This window comes from Pinus tabuliformis, chromosome Q (genome assembly GCF_031772625.1).
Source record: "Pinus tabuliformis cultivar Carrire ecotype Pingquan chromosome Q, CPIR1, whole genome shotgun sequence".
NCBI lineage: Eukaryota > Viridiplantae > Streptophyta > Pinopsida > Pinales > Pinaceae > Pinus > Pinus tabuliformis.
In genome coordinates this window covers 1044741793-1044759653 of record NC_142296.1, presented here as the reverse complement: position 1 = coordinate 1044759653, position 17861 = coordinate 1044741793, and positions in this window count along the sequence as shown.

The window sequence follows — 17861 nt, the reverse complement described above, 5'->3', positions numbered from 1 at the left end:
CAACTGTTCCGATGAGGTATAGTGAAAAGGAACTATTGATGGCAGTACATATCTAACAAAGCTTCAAAAGCAATTTTCCCAAATTCATTGTCAATTTCAAGCGTATAATTTTTATTAAAAAAAAACTCAGGTTTTCTCGAGTTTTAGACTTAGTATTTTTAGCTTCAAGATCAACAAATATCTCTTTATTTGGGAGACTCATTTACCTTATCCTAGATATTTTTCTTTTTTTTGCCTAACCTTGACATTAGACTCAAGATTCTGCTTACACTGACTATTTGTTTCTTGACATGCAGGTTTTGTATCAGGATTGGTATCTCGCTTCTTTAATTTTTCAACCTATTTCTTAACATTTAGTTTTAATTAAGAATGATGAAACAGAGTGTCCTTTACCTTCTTCTAGTGACATGAACCGGTGAAGGTTTAAGGATTTCATCCCTGAAATCGCTGAAGGAATCAAACTGTTGTTCAAGGGTAGAATTTTCAAAAATATCCAACTCATCAGCAAAAGAAATAGGTGGAGCCAAAATTGGTAAGGGAGGGTTAATTGGAGCCTCTGGTGCAACCTCATGTTGACCTGACTGTGGGGTTTCTTGGAAACCATTTCGAAGGAGAAAAATTTTCCCACTGTTGGCCGACTTTAGATGAATGATATTTAACCAAAATACATATAAGACCGTGGTGGAAGAGTGACCTATATGGCTTTTAACAGTCATAATATTAGGTTTTGGCCATCTTGGCCAAACTCTTATGTAGGAAATAGGATAAATTAAGGCCATGAATGAGAAAAATCACCAATAATCGGATGTGATACATGAACACCAAGGCATATCGACCCTCGCAAGTTATATAACAGTAAATGAAATACAATATATCTCTCCATTTCAATTTGAGATAGTTCACAGGCATACCTTTTGCGAAGTAACCATTGTGTTTGCACTCTAGAAACTTTTTCCATGGGATGTTGTGAACAATACATTTCTTAGACCACTGTTCACCTTTGGTGGGGAGAGAGGTAGCTTCTACTATAAAACCAACATCAATTGCCATCTCCATGTTTCCAATCTTACCTCACTTTCCATTGAAAGTGAAAGCGAAGGATTTGACAATATTGTCGTTAAACCCTTGAAACTGTTGTATAAAATTCCACCAGCCCACCTTCTCAAAAAGAGACTGGTATTCATCATAAACTTCAATGAGATCAGATCCTACTAGTTCTATTTTGATTACAAGCATGGGTATTTACATAAATGAAATTTGAGCCAAGGTTTAGCTTGACAAACTTGATAATATTCGTACAATAGGCCAACATCTAGGAAGTTTGCACAAAGAATCAAAAAGATGCAGAGAGAAATAGGAATGAGGAAATGTCAGAATGGAAACCCTACAATGCAATTCGAGAGATCACAATGCGCGGTTTCGAGAATGTACCATAGGTCAATCAGGACTAAGGAATTTTTTTATTGTTTTGCAACTCGAGTTATGGCTACAAGTTATGGCATATAGAGGTGTCAAGAAGTGAGAGTTCCAAATAAGAAACAAAGGATCCAAAACAAATAATTCAAAATCCATCTCGTACCATCAAACATCTCTCGAGATATGGAAATGAAAAATATCATAGTACATGGTTAATCGTGTTGGAAAAAATATATGAATGCATAAATCTTACCATAACCCACATTTTCAACCAAACCCAAATTCATATATTCAAACCAATATAAATTATGACCAATGTATCAATACAATAAAAAATGGATCAAAAATTAAATTTACCAAATGATTTGAAAACAATGCAAGGTTTATATATAGGGTTTTAAAAATCATTCACTAGAGCCATAATCCGATATGAATATATAATATGCACTCATCATAATATATAATCAATCTCTAAACCAAGTATAAAAATAAATGGTGCTTTACAATATCGAAGATTTGGACCAAGATCAATGAGAATCTAAGGAATGAAATGGTATCAAAGCACAAGTTACATGGTCATTACAATCAAAATAAGAATACCAATTTCTTAGCAAGAAATATCAAAATTTGATTAACACCACATGAATAAATTCACCATGATCTAGATGATAACTAAAACTGAAAGTGTTCCTATTTATCAATCAAAGGAAAAAGAGAGGGGATCCCATAACAACCCTAGTCAAAATTCCATGTAATAAAGGTAATAAAGGAAAAATAATAACCAAGGTCATGGGACACGTATTCCAAGATGAATGGTGGGAAAAACATCCTAGTGTGGGTGTTCATTTGGTTTATTATGGCTAAGGAAATTGGAAAAGGCAATGGAAAAGGCTTTAGAAAGGCAAAGTGGCATTAATTGACATTTTATTTATGAAAATAATGGAAATTAGTAAAAAAGGAAGGTGAAAGGTAACAGGTTTCATGTGAGGAGGAAAATAGAAGAAAATAGAGCCCTCATTAATAAAAAGGTTTCTGAGGATCATTTGGTACCTTTTTGTCAGTTCAGTTTTGGTGCTCTCTCTTTATACTCTCTCTCTCATACACTCAAACACTTAGAGCATTCTTGGAGAATTCTAGCATTGGATCAAGGAAAGCAAAGGAAGGACAAAGAAGGCAAAGGGAATAAAATATCAAGCAAGGAAGAGCAGGATCAAGCAACAACAACGGGATTACTTGCAGGTATTGATTTGCATGTGTAATTTCTTTGCTAGATGTGGCATGCATGGTACATGCATGTGTATTCTTGGTTCTCTTGTTGTCATTGGCATGGGTTTTTCCAAGTGTGACAATGTTCTTCAGCCTTGCCTTTCCATTTCTAGATAGCCATGGTGTGGTGGGTTCTCTTGTATTTGGTTGAGCTGGATTGCTGGATGGATTCAAAGTTGAGTGGGGTGGTCTCAGGATTATTCACAAGGCCTAGGAATCCCAGGATGGGATACATGGTAAATCCTGGATGTGAAAACTTCGATTGAGCCTAGGAATCCCTTGACTGGTGAATGGTAGGATACACGGTAAAGCTCAGTAGTGAATACCCTTGATTGGGCCTAGGAATCCCTTGACTAGTAATGGTGGGATACACGGTAAAGCCCAGAGGGTGGTGACCTTGTAGGCCTAGGAATCCCTTGACCGGTAATGGTGGGATACACAGTAAAGCCGAGAGGTTGAGATGGAAAAGTTCCTCATGGTTTAGGTGGAGAGATATGGAGGTATCCATGCTTATTTAGGGCCTAGTGGTTTGGTGTGGATTACGGTAAATCCTGGTTCTATTGATGAGGGTTGACGTGGTTTGGCCTCATGAAGCCTTGGTTGGTTTTGTTGTGAGTCCCACATTCATGCTTGGAATATGGCATGGGGGTGATTGACTGAAAGAAAGATTTGGTTCAGCCAATCTATGGTCGAGTGGTTTGTGGAAGTCCAAACCTGGTTGGCTTATGAATTCATTAACAAGGGTTCTTTCTGCTCGGTATTTCATGTGTAAATGTAATGGTTCATATGTGATTCTTATGGCTATTATATACTTGTTATTTATGTTGGTTATATGTTGGTTATGAGTATGTTTTATGACAGACTGGATGTATGGCTCTCATCATGTTTTGATTTGCAAATGAATGTACAATTAATATATGACCTAATAGATGATAATGCAGCTATTGCAGTAAGGCTTCAATGCTTCTTTACGAATATTAGCTAAGTATGAGACCCCTATGCTTAGATATGTTGTTATGACCTGTAGATTACATATTTGTGACATGTTTGATGAAATTCCTGTCATGGATAGTTGGGGTCATATCAATTACTTGTACCAATTATTGCATTATTATCCTTATTCCATTGTTATTTATTATTTATGAAAGTTTCATGAAGTTCTGGGCAATGGCCTGAGTCCTGGCCCTGAAAAAGTGGCACTGGATCTAGGGTCACTGGCTCAGAACTAGCTGAAAAATTCCATAGTCGCTAGCATGCCTTATTGTGGGAGTGACTGGAAGGTCGCAATCACATGCATGGCTTGTCATGGGAGCAGCTAAGGGTCTAGATAAGTGAAATTTCAAGTTGTCTCAGGGATTGGTCACCTGGAAAGGTTGGTTGGCTCCTAAAGATTTTGTAGCATGTGTGGAAGGTCCGAATGGTTTTTTTTGCCAGTTCCACTTCCTTAACTATACATGGGTAGTTGAATCAAATCGTAGTAGCCTCTCGTCACATTTTTACCTTGACGAACTGGTTAACTTGGGTAAATGTGGGAGGAGGGTGTTACAAAGTGGTATCAGAGCATGGTTCACTCCTTGGACTGGATGGGCAGGGTGTGTTGAACATGCATACAAATCAGTTTCATATGTGTTCCTCATGTTTGTGGTCTATGTTCTTGTTGTGCATGCATGGTGTGGGTCATGGTTGCATTTGTGTCGCCATGTGAAATTTGATGGTGTTGTTGTTGTATGTGTTTGTTGTGAGTGCATGTCGGTCATGCATTTTTTATGCATGTCAGTGCTTATATGTTGTTATACATACATTGACATGGTGATAGTTGTTGTGCATGAGGTCATGATATGTGGTCGGTATTGCCATGCATTGATAACTGGATAATGGTTGAAATGATGTTTATGGATTGATATGATTATGATTACACATGTATTGTGTTAATCTGGTTGATCTTGCACACGAGATATCCTCCCCTGAACTATACTAAGTTATGTTGATTATGTTAATTTTTGGTTTAAGCTAACATGGTATACTTACAAGAAAGCGATCAAAGATGACCAACAAGATGGTAGACTACTGTTCACAAGACTCTCCCTATGGATCAGATAAGCAGCGTGGTGTTGGACACTCTTCTGACTTAGAAGACACATTGAGAAGTTTGAAGGCAGAAATAAGAAGTTGCAAGGTAGATAATGACAGAATCATGCAGGCACAGGAGAAACAAGCAGAAGTCAATGCAATAATCCTTCAAATTTTGACAGAATTGCAGAGACATGGGCCACTTCGGATCATCCATGGGAAGGAGGATAAAACTAATGGGGCATATGGCAGTAGGTATCATGGTGGACATAGGTCAAATAGGGATGACATGATTTGAGATGGCAGGCTCTTGGATACTCTGGATAGGAGAGGCAATGGACACAGGTTCTATTCTAGTTTTGGTTCTGACATGCACTATGATCATCATTGTCTTCATCCTTACAAGAGGAGTGACAGGGGATATTTTCTAGATGAGTTCAAGAAAGTGAAACCACCTATATTTGATGGAGATTTGAAGAAATTGGAGGATATAAAAGCATGGCTACTTGGGATGAAGAAATTATTTGAGGTGCATGAGTACACAGAGAATATGAAGGCCATAATAGATATATTCAACCTCAAAGGGAAAGTAAATATCTAGTGGGAATATGTGAAGTGGGTTAGAGACATCAAGACAGAAGAGTTGAGTTGGCATGAATTCAAGATAATTTTACGGAAGAAATACTTGTTAGAAAGGTACTAACACAACAAATCCAAGGAGTTTTATGAGCTAAAGATGGGATTGATGACAGATTAGGAGTATACAACCAATTTCTTGGAGTTATCAAGGTATGTATCGTATTGTAAAGATGAGAAGGCCAAATTTCAGTGATTTTTTAGTGGATTTCCATTAACATTTAGATATCGGATTGAGTATGACGAGCTTGGTAACTTGAAGAAGTTATTGGGAAATTGTAGCATTGTTATGAGAAGTCAAATCATAAGACAAAATCGCAGCAGGTTTGGAAATGGAAAGACAAAGATAAAGGTAAATGGAAGCCTAAAAGGACAAGGCATCAGGATGCAAGTAAGAAATAAAATGTTGCACCTAATAAGAAGTTCAACGTAGTTAGACAAGGACATGAGTCACAACCTGGATGAAAGCATAATAGAGCTGATGGTATAGGACCATTATAGTGTTGGATATGTGGTAAGGATCATCTCAAGAGAGATTCTCTGCAGTATCAGGGTGGCATGCCTCAGATCTATAGTTCACAAGAGGTGCATACTATTGGGGATGTTGGGCAGAGTATTCCTTGTATCTATGCAGCATTGGATAACAAGTAGGAAAATCATCAGGCATCCATTATTGAGATGGAAGGTAAGCTCTATGGTCGAGTTGTTTCTATTTTGATTGACCCTGGATCTAATTATATTTATGTTAGTCCTGACTTGGTGGATAAGTGTGTATTGAATAAATAAGTGCATGCAGAATCCTAGTTAATGCAATTGAGTACATGTATAAAGAAAAGAGTTCATCGTTGGGTAAGATCTTGTGCATTCGATTCGAATGGTATGCCTACCTCAACACATTTGAATTTATTTCCATTGGGATCATATAGTATGATTTTGGGTATGTACTGGTTGTATCTTCACAAGCCTAAGGTGGATTGTTATGATAAGGAAATTGAGTGCTTGAATGACAATGGAGAACAAAGAATCTTGCATGGTAAGAAGAAGGCAACATCAGTTAGAATGGTGATAGCTATGCAGGGAAAGCACAGTTGCAGAAATGGGTGTATATAATTTTTAGTGCATATTTATAGTGACAAAGGTAATGATGTTGAGGATGCAGAGGTATTGAGCAGGTACCCAATCTTGTAACAGTTTCAAGATGTGTTTGCAGTAGATATTTTAGAGTTTCCTCCTCACAAAGAAGTGGCCTTTTCCATTGAGTTGGTACTAGGGATAGCACCGACATCAAAGGCACCATACAGGATGCGCACTCCAAAGTTACTAGAGATGAAGTTGGAGTTGAAGGAAATGCTTGACAAAGGATACATTAGGCCAAGTGTATCACCGTGGGGTGCATCGGTATTGTTTATGAAGAAGAAGTATGGTACTCTCAGATTATGTATTGATTACAGGAAGTTGAACAAGGTAACCATCAAGAATAAGTATCTATTGTCAAGGATTGATGACTTGTTTTATCAGTTGAACGGAGCAACAATGTTCTCAAAGATCGATCCGATATCCATATATCATCAAGTACGCATCAAGGAAGAGGACATTTACAAGACAACTTTCCAGACCAGGTATGGGAATTATGAATTTGATGTAGTTCCATTTGGTTTTACAAATTCTCCAGCTACATTTATGTGCCTGATGAATAGTGTATTGCATGACTGGAAGTCTGCTTTATCTAACAGGTACCTGACATGACATCATGCATGCAGTAGGAATAGTTGGAATATTCCAAGCAAATCCAAAGGAATCACACCTTTAGGCAGTCAAAAGAATTTTCAAATATCTTCAAGGAACTCCAGACTTTGGTTTATGGTATCCTAGAGATGTAGATTTTACTATTCATGCATATACATATGCAAATTGTGCAGGAAGTGTTGATGATAGAAAAAGCACTAGTGATGGTGCATTCTATATGGGTTCCAAGTTAGTGTCTTGGTTCAACAAGAAACAAAGTTCAATTGCTTTATCTACAACTGAAGCAGAATATGTGGCTACTACATCTTGCTGCACACAACTACTTTGGATGATGCAAACCTTGAAAGACATTCAGATCACATGTACTCCACCCATCTCCATTCTATGTGATAATACAAGTGCCATCGGTATTTCAAAGAATCCAATCATGCACTCCAAGACCAAGCACATACCCATAAAATACCATTTTCTACGTGAACAAGTGCTTGAACAAAAGGTCAAATTGGAGTATGTTCCCTCCAAAGAACATGTTGCTGATATATTCACTAAACCACTGCCCAGAGAAACATTTGAATATCTCAGACAAAAGCTGGGAGTAGTTGTTGCATCATCCTGCTGTTAAATCCATTTTTCAGAGAAAGGTTATTATACGCGTGTTTCATGAAGTATAGTCACATACACACACGGGTTTCTGTGGGTCAAGGGGCGTATATGTTTTTTTAGACAAGAAAAATAGTGGGGCAAGCTCTGATATGGGTGCTCTATCTGATGTTTATGATTACAGTCGATTGATATGCTATGTTCATTAATTTTTATCTAACTGACAAATATGCCTTGATCATTGACTTGTTAACAATGCACAGGTAGCACAGGTTCAGGGGGAGCATTAGCCTTCACTCGCATTCTACATTGTTGGCATTATGGTTGCTGAGTCTAGCTATGGCTTCAAATATTTATACCTTTTGTTGCTAAAGTCATGTAAAAGTATAGGGTGTGATATGTCTTCTCATACATTTGAATGAATCCTATTGGACAAATGATGTAATTTGTATTCCCACTTTGAATGGGATGGATGATGTAATTATATTTATGTCATGTATAAACAATTGGTATATCCCCACTTGGTTAGGTGGATGAGTCAAATTTGGTATATCCCCACTTGGTTGGGAGATGGATGTATGTATGAGTCATTGGTGATAGGAAGGTCATACTCACATAGTTGAGTTATAGAGTCATGTTATTCTTTTGGAGAATATTTTTGTAGACTCTTCTTGTGCTCAAGGGGGAGCATGGACGATTTCAGTGCATCTCAGCATGTACAAAGGGGAGCTCAATCAGACAATTCAGCATGTACTCAGGGGGAGCATGAACAACATAGGGGAGAGAATATCTTGGTCCGCCCTTTGCCCTTGATGTCAAAGGGGGAGAGTTTCTTAGTGTTGTTGTTGCCATCAAGTCCAAAGGGGGAGATTGTTGGCATTATGATACAAGTGTTGTCCTTGATGGCAACTCACTCAGGTGAAAGTTCACAGTGCAACATATCAACAGCAAAGGATTACATATCAGACTCCAAAGAATGAAGAAAGAGAGGTATACGCTAGTTCGCTTTGTCCAAGGCGCATATACACGTGGTTTAACAGAACAAAGGTAGCGTATAACGTATACACTCACTTTCATAGGAGAAAAAGCACGTACAGGTTGGAAAACCAAGTTTTTGGTCCAAGGTATTTGATCCAAGGTATTTTGGTTCAAGGTAATTGGTCTGATGCATTTGGTCCAAGGTATTGACCCTAGGTATTGGGTCCAAGGTATTGGTCCTAAGTGGTTTTGGTCCAAGGTATTGAGAAAGGCCTAAGAGTATATAAGGAGGAGAAGATCATTAGGCCAAGGTGTGCAAGCAATGATATTCTAAGGAATACTTCTATCTGAAGTATATATTATGTTGCAGGGTTATGTTTGAGACTAGATCTGAAATATTCATGTGCACCTTGAGTTCGAAATTGGATCAGGAATCATGAGACTTGAAATGACTTATTCTTGAATGATCTAATATTGGTTGAGACCAGATCTGATGTTTTGCGCCTGTTCTATTAGTTATCTATCATGATCTGGGTTTGTCTGAAGTCTGGAATTGCAACAAAGTTCTGAGTCAAAATTTGCAAATCTGTACGCAGGTTCATCTCGGCCAAAGGGCATGTACACGCAGGTTCGACTCTTTCAAGTAGTGTATACAAAAAGAAAAGCTTCTTTTCAGATTTGACTGATCTATCTGATCAAATTCTATTGTTTTACTGTTGTCTGTCAATGAAGTCTTCTTAGATCTGAACGTAGAACTATTGTATAAGGAAATTGAGTCTGATTGATTGATTGATTGAGAAGGAAGGGTGATCCTTGTTGCTATCTATTTTGAACTCTGTAATATGACAGTAGATCTTCAGAATGTCACTGATTGGTACAGTCTGTGGTTTAGAAGTTTATGATTCAGTATCTTTAGAGATATACGCAGGTTGGGTTAAAGGAAGTAGCATATACACGTAGGTTGGGTTCAACCAAGTAGCGTATACACTCTAATGCATGATTTTTGAGGTTACAGTTGGTTCTGGATGATGATGCAGAGTTCTGCGTTCAACACAGTGTTTTGGTGTCAGTGATTTGATTGTTCAGATTAACTGAATATTGGTTGATGTAGTTTAAGTTTAAAAGGCTTTGATGAGTCTAGTGTGAAAATTTGATGAAACATGGTCTTCAACTTGTGGTGTTGTGATCCAGGAGTATCCAGTCTGAAAATTCATGAAACGTGGTCCCTGGTGGAAGAGTGGAGTTTTCTGTAGGCTGGCACCTACATACTAGTAAACATATTGGCTAGTACAAGAGCTAGGGGGTTGTAGCTCCCTTCTAGTAGAAGCTGGAAAACGAGAGAAGGTTGTAACCTTCTGCAGGTAGAATCCTGCGTACTGGTATGAGTCTACACCAGTACAAGATTGTAAACAGATTTTCTTATTATTAAAAGAAGACGGAGACAACAGCAGTAGGTGGTTTTTACCCACATTGGGTTTCCACCTTAAATCTTGGTGTTCATGTGTGTTGCTTATGTGTGATGATTTATTCTGCTTTTACTGCATTGTCTAATAAATCTCTGATATACTGGTTTAAGCTCAACACATGATAAATTGTCTAAATCACAAGTTCTCTGCATATACACTGGTTTCTTTAAGCACAGTCGCATGTACACACTAGTTCACTTCACTGAAGTAGCGTATATAAATCTACTTGAGAAATAAAATTATTGATCTGATAATACTGATTCACCCCCCTCTCAGTATTATTTCCAACATTTATCACTTTCTAAATAAACAATTCATAACTTCCAATAGTTGTTGTGTGGAATAGTACCCACGACTTTGCCAGCTACGTTGTAAGAGCATCCTGCGGTCAAATAACGGTTGGGATGTAACAACAATCACTGGGTAACAACAACCTTGTTATGGCACCCAAGGTGTAATGGTGATAACCTGTAATAGCATGTGGTGTAACAACAACACCTGTAACAACATACAGAGTGTAACAACAATCTGTTCCATCCTACTCTTAGACCGATCAGCGCGACTGTTCATTCCATAACCTTGTTCTCACAAGCAACACCTGAAAAAGAGGAGAGGATCCAAAAGACTTCTCCAATGCTTACCCCAATTAGCCATAAAAAGGAATATTGCATCATTATATTCAGCAAAAATGGAAAAATAACATGATGGAAAAATAGGTTGTTTATAATAAGGAAAAGGTGATTAACATGTAAAGTTTTATTGGCCTGGAGGGAAAGAGGATCAAAACTAGGGAAAGAAAGTATAGGAAATAGGTATAAAAACTACACCCAACATTTCCCCCCAACTAAAGCAATTGCATGTCCCCATGCAAAATCTCAATTTCTCCTGCTATATGTTCGATGCAAGTTTGTAAAATTATAGACACCAACAGTGTCTTCACTAGGAGACTTGTACCCCTGAGTAGCCATCAGTTGTCGCGGCCAGGATTCTTCTTCATAGTCGCATAAGTGGTAATATAACTGGTATTCTTCCACCGGTAACCAAATCAGAGGAAATTTGAATCTAAGTCCGATCCAGAAGGCTCCCAATGTCTGCACCACCCAGGCATATTCGGGTACTCGTGTAACAACAACCACAAAATTCCTGAACTCAAAAGGATATCCTTCTTGTAATCCAACACTATAGGCCTCGGTGTGCTTAAGGCACCCTGTTAGCACTCGACTTTTCATTTGTGCATACAAATTGAGGCAAATCCCCACATTCTTTTTTCTATAAGTGGTTGATTATTCCCTAATTCCCAGGGTACTCAAGAACAAATTAAACTCAGGTCTCCATTCATAAACCATTCTTGGTTCTTCCCTGATCCATAATGTTTCCCTTTCTTCATTGGTCTCGGTTGACTTCATGGTCAAATGTCATTCGATTTGATTCCTCATAATAGAAAGGAAGGCTCACAACTGCAAATCTCCCATATAGGAGAAAACATTTGCCACCATATGTGTACTAACATATTCACACATCATGTTATGCAAAAATAGCTCACAAAGTAAGCTTTGTTCATCAAAATCACAAGTACGAAAAATTTCAAGAAAAGTATGGGTAGAAGAACCCAAATAAGGTTCATTTTCAAATACTAATTTTAACTAAAACAACTAATAACATTCCCATAGGAACACTGGATAGGATGGGGAGGGCCTCCTGCATCCTAGCAGGTTCAAGGCAAGCTCACGAAGCTTCGTCTTATCATTTGTTAGATCCAGAACATGTCGTTGTAACAGTTGCAGTTGTTCGTCTTTCTTCTTCATAGCTTCCTTATGCCTCTGCTCTTCCCATTCTCTCTCCCATTCTTCCTTTAACCATTTCTCCCTAAGTGAATCCATCATCTTCTTATGTGCCTTGAGTGAGATCATTCCCTCTTGCAAAGAGAGCACCTGCTGCTTCCATTTTTGTAACTCTGGTATCAACAACATTCTTTCAGAACACCATCCTTCATCAGGACCCAGTGTTCTCCCATATGCACTAATAATTGAAGGTGTAACAGCCTCCCGAGGGTAAAACTGCCCCATTTCAGCTGCTTGTTCTTGTGTAACCACAACTTCATCAATGGGTTCTTGTGTAACAACTTCTTTTTCTCTCTGGTTAGCTTCCGCTTCCATTTTTGGTTCTTGGGTAACAGTAGCGTCATCCACAGGATTTTATGTATCATTTTTCCCTTGGTTAGCTTTTGTTTCCTTTGTTGGTTCTTGTGTAACAACAGTGTCAACCACAGGTTCATGTATATCAGCTTCTTCTTTTTCCCCTTGGCTAGCTTATGTTTCCACTGCTGGTTCTTGTGTAACAATAGTGTCAACCAAGGGTTCTTGTGTATCAGCTACCAAATTACTCTCTGTGGAATGCTCCGTATCAGCTGTTGGTTCTTGTGCAACAACAACGTCTTCAACGTGTTTTTTTGTGTCAGTGTCCTAGGACTCAGTTTATGTTTCTCTCGAAATGGTGTCCACTGCACAGACTCTATACCCCGTTGCCACTAGCTCCTTAGCACAGGCCACGCATACAACACCCGGAAAATTTTCCTCCTTGGCCCTATCTATAGCCTCAACCAAAGTATCTAACCCCAAGGTCCTTTCCTCTACCTTATCCTTTGCTAACTACTTCCTTAGCCTTTCATTTTATCTTTCTAAACTTTCAATTTTAAGCAGCAAGGATTGGATCTCGTTCTTACTTGGTGAGGAAGGTTCCTCAGACCAAGCCTGATCTTTGTCTTCCTGCCTCGTTGCCTCCTTGTTCTTCTTAGACATGGATGGGGACTCTAGGTGCCCACTAACCCTTATTCTCTGTTTCGGCCGCTTATCACCAATTGGCTTGTCAACTAGTCTCTTTCCAGCCCTTACTTTCGAGGGTTGGGGCTGCTCCTTGGTTTCCGCCAAAGCTTCCTCAGACGTCCCAGCTTGCTTCTTACAGGTAGTCCTAGCCTTCTTTCTCATGAATTCATCCCAGCTCCTACCCTGGTGACTTAGGGCATCTAGCACAATTAGCTTGATGAGGTCGTGGTTTGTGATGCAAGTCTCTGGATGTGCAGCTGTCTTCACGACCATAGCGATATGCCTGATATTTTCCAGCAAAGAGTCTGGGAGGTTTATCTTCTGTTGATGTTGGAGTTGGTTTAGCAATGAGAACTGGTAATTGAATACAATTGTTTCCCTTCCCTCATAGGTGATATACTTGATGAGGTAAAGGGCGACATCGACCCATGGCTGGGGAAGCGACAACCTGTCAATCCCTCTTCCTTTCTTCACTAGTCGTTCCTCCCCTTGGAGAAAATCCTCCTTCAAGGAGGGGTCATTAATTTTTTTGTTAAACCACCTTTTACCCTCTGTTGGTAATGTCGTCACACAGGCAATTACCTCTTCTGTAACTTCCAGCTTTAATCCCCTGACCTCCATTTGATTCCTCTTTAAATTCTTCGCGAATTCCATAGAAATTGCCCCATCTGATCCTTCCAGCCTTTGGAAAAACTCAAACCAACTTGCGTCTTTAAAAATTTGGCATGCTTCGAGGCAGTTTTCCAATGCCTCTATTGATCCTAGTTCATGTCGAATTGCTGCCCCACCCATTGCTACATTGTTTCAATGTTGTTCTCCTCTCTTCTCTTCCTTGAGAAATTCTGAAGCGGTCAGCTCAATGCTCAGTTATTCTAGCTTTGCAAATTGTTCTCCTCCACTTCTGTTTGAGAGCTCTGAATGAGGATGAAACACTTCAATAGTGGGTAAATGGTAGGGTGACGCAGGCAGGAATTTCAAATCAGGATTTGAAATCAAGATTCATACTACGTAATAATGTTTCCTTATTAATGCTAAGTTATGGAAGGTCTAGTCTGAGGTACAATTCCCTTTTTCGGCATGATTGATCATTAAATGATAATGATTACAAGATCATCATACTTTGGTTTCAGTTTTTAAATGCTCACAGGTCATGAAAAGGTCATGTCATCATGTAATTCGTCCCCACTCCCAGCTTAAATGTGACGACCGACCTCAACCGTCAAAAGGGATATTGCATTAGATTTCCATAATTACCAAATAAAAGAGGATAGTGATATTACCATTTCATGACGTACCTAGTGTGACACGGAGAGAAGACATTGGTGACGAGGTGCGTAAATTTAATTCCGATGGTCAGGGCAATTGCTCCCAAATCATTGTGATGTGTGTTGTGTATCACAATAAATAATTTACTTGGATTATTTCTAGAAGTCATCGACGGTTATAGATGTAACAGCCAAGACGACTATTAGGTATTATTGGTTTCAAAATAATATAAAAGTAAAGAACTAAAATAGTCGTGTAACAACATAATTGTAAGATATGCCTAAAATAAAAAAAATGTTGTTTTAGAGTGTGTAACCGCCGCCACAGAGTGGTTTTCAACTATTATATAAATTGTCTCTCTGTGCCCGAAAGAGGTTTTCACTGCCAGATTATTTTATTTTCTTATTTTTGTTTTTATTTTTTTTCTTCTTCTTCTTATTATTATTATTAGTAGTATTAGTAGGTGTAACAGCCGCCGATAGAGGTTCGTTTTCAGCTGTTACACTTATTGAAAAAATAGAATTTTGGCAACACATGGGGCTTTTCCCTTGCTCCTGTAATCTAAAGATCCGAATTCGTGACAATGTTAACAAATGAATCCCTTGAAGCAGGTTTATGATATAACCAAAGATGGTGCCCATTTGCAAGCAATAGTGTCCTCGCACTATCAATGGTAACCAAATTTATAGTCCCATTGTCAAAGACTGCATCTACCTCATAGGGACCTAGCCATCTGGTGCAGAGCTTACCCTTGAAGTCCTTGAATCTTGAATCATATAAGAGAGCCCAATCTCCTTTTTGAAACTTCTTCTTCTTGATGAACCTGTCATGCCACTTAGCTCTCTACTGCTGGATAATCTTTGTTTGTTGGATAGCAACCAGTCGTTTCTCCTCCAATTCATTGAGCTGGTTCAACCTTTGCTTTTGTGCTACAACCAGATCCAAATTCACCTGCAGTGTTGTTCTCAATGTCTTGATTTCGAACTCAATAGGGAATAAGGGATTTTTACCATACACAAGTTCGTATGGTGAGAATCCCATAGTATTCCTCCACGTAGTTCTATATGCCCACAACACTTCTGGAAGTTTATCAGCCCAATTCCTTCGATGACTAGCCACAGTCTTGGTAAGAATCCCCTCAATTACTTTGTTGGTGCATTCCACTTGATCATTTGCATGTGGGTGATAAGGTGTTGTGATTCTATGATGGATTTTATATTTTTCAACCAACTTTTGGATCATATGGGATGTAAACTAGGGCCCTCCATCTGTCACTATCTCCCTAGGTATCCCAAAATGGACAAAGATGTCTTCAAACAGGAAGTTTGAAACAACTTGCTTCATGGCTCTGGTTAGTTCTTTTGCCTCAACCCATTTTGTGACATAGTCAGTGCAGACCAAGATGTAGGATTTCTGTCTAGATGAAGGATTAATTGGTCCCAAAAAATCCAAGGCCCATTTCTCAAAAGGTTCTAAGACTATTTGAGGCTGTAACAGCTTCTCATCTGATTGCAGCGGTTGACCCAACCTTTGGAAACTATCACATCCTTTCACGAAATTCTTGGCATCCTGAAATATTGTTGGCCAATAATATCTTGTTGAAAGGACTTTGTATCCTATCTGTCTGTGAAGTGCCCTCCACAAGGTTCCTTGTGACAAGCCTTAAGGATCTCAAAGATCTCATCTTCCCTAACACAACGTCTGATCTAAAAATATGGTATAGTGTGATAGAGATTCCCATCTATCCAAGTATAGGTAGCACTCTGCTATATGATCTTTCTCTTTTCCTTGGAGGACAAGTATTGTGGAAACTTCCCTGCAGTAAGATAATTGGCTATACTGCATACCATGGTGAGTAAATTGAAATGGCAAACAGATACTCATTGGGGAAAGAATCCTCAATAGGAATGCAATTTTCATCAATAATTAACCTAGAAAGAAAATCAGCTACTACATTATCTTTTCCAGGCTTATCTACAATTGTGATATCAAATTCCTGTAACAGCAATAACCAGCATGTAATTCTACCATTGGTAATTGGCTTATTCATTAAAAACCAAATGGCGGAGTGGTCAGTGTGTACAAATACTTGATACCCGATGATATAATGTCAAAACTTATTGATGGCCTGCACTATTGCTAAGAATTCCTTCTCAGTCACTGTGTAATTGAGCTCAGTCAGAGTCAAATTCTTGCTTATGTAATAAATAGCATAAGGTTTCCTATCCTCCAGTTGGCCCAAAACAACACCTACAACAATATCAAATCATCTGCGACTATGTGAAATGGGAGTTCCCAATTAGGTCCACGTAAAACCGGTGTTGTTGATACACAACATTTCAGCTTCAAAAAGGCTTGCTCACACTTTCCTATCCACAAAAATTCTACATCTTTCATAAGTAAAGAAAACAATGGCGATGCAATTTTTGAAAATTTCTCTATAAACCTTCTGTAATACCCTACATGTCCCAAGAAACTACGTACCTCTTTTTGTGTCTTGGGAGTTGGAATTTTCATAATTACCTCTATTTTAGCAAGGTCTACCTTGATCCCGTCAGCAGAAATGTAGTGTCCCAGCACGATCCCTTCAATCATCATCATGTGACATTTTTCGATGCTCAAAGCAACATTAGTCTGTACACAACGTTCCAACACTTTTTCTAAATTAGCTAATGTTTTTTCAAAAGCATCACCATAAGGTGTAAAATCGTCCATGAATACTTCAAGGCAGTCATTTAACAGATTAGAAAAAAAAAATCCTAGTATTGCCCTCTGAAAAGTTGATGGCGCATTACAGAGTCCAAAAGGGAGTACTTTGTATGCAAAAGTTCCCCAAGGGAAAGTAAAGTTTGTTTTATCTTGATCTTCTGGGGAAATCTATATCTGGTTGTAGCCACTAAACCCATCTAAAAATGAAAAAAAAAAAAAAAAAATTCAAGGAAAGGGTGTCAAGGACCAGATCTATAAATGGTAAAGGAAAATGGTCCTTTTGAGTGGCTTTATTGAGTTCTTTGTAATCCACACAGACTCTCCACTTGCCATTCTTCTTAGGGACAATGAAAATCGGAGACACCCACTGACTGTCAAATATCGAATAAATAAAGTTAGCACTTAGGAGATTTTGTAATTCCTCTTTCACTACCTCCTTCAGCAAAGGGTTCATGCGACGTTGTGCTTGTCTAATTGGTTTGCAGCCATCTTTAAAATAAATTTGGTGAGTGCACAGGTTGGGATGAATCTCTTTCATATTTGTATAGTCCCATGCAAATGTCTTATTGTATTTTTGTAACAGCTATAACAACGGTTTTTTTTGCTCATCAGTTAAGTTAGGGTTAATGTTCATATACTTTCCTAGTTCTATTTCGACTAGACTATTGTCAATATGTGGAGTGGTTATCATTTGTTCAAAGTTTGTACCTTCTACCTCCTTTTCCTCCTTTGAATTTTCAATAGAAGCAACAGAAAACGAGTTACTAATAAAGCCATTAATGATATCATCTTCTACCTCATCCTTGAAATACTGGGCTTTTCCCAAAGTGAGGAGCGGTATGGAAAGATCTGATTTGGGTTCAAATTCATACCACCAAGGGTTGTT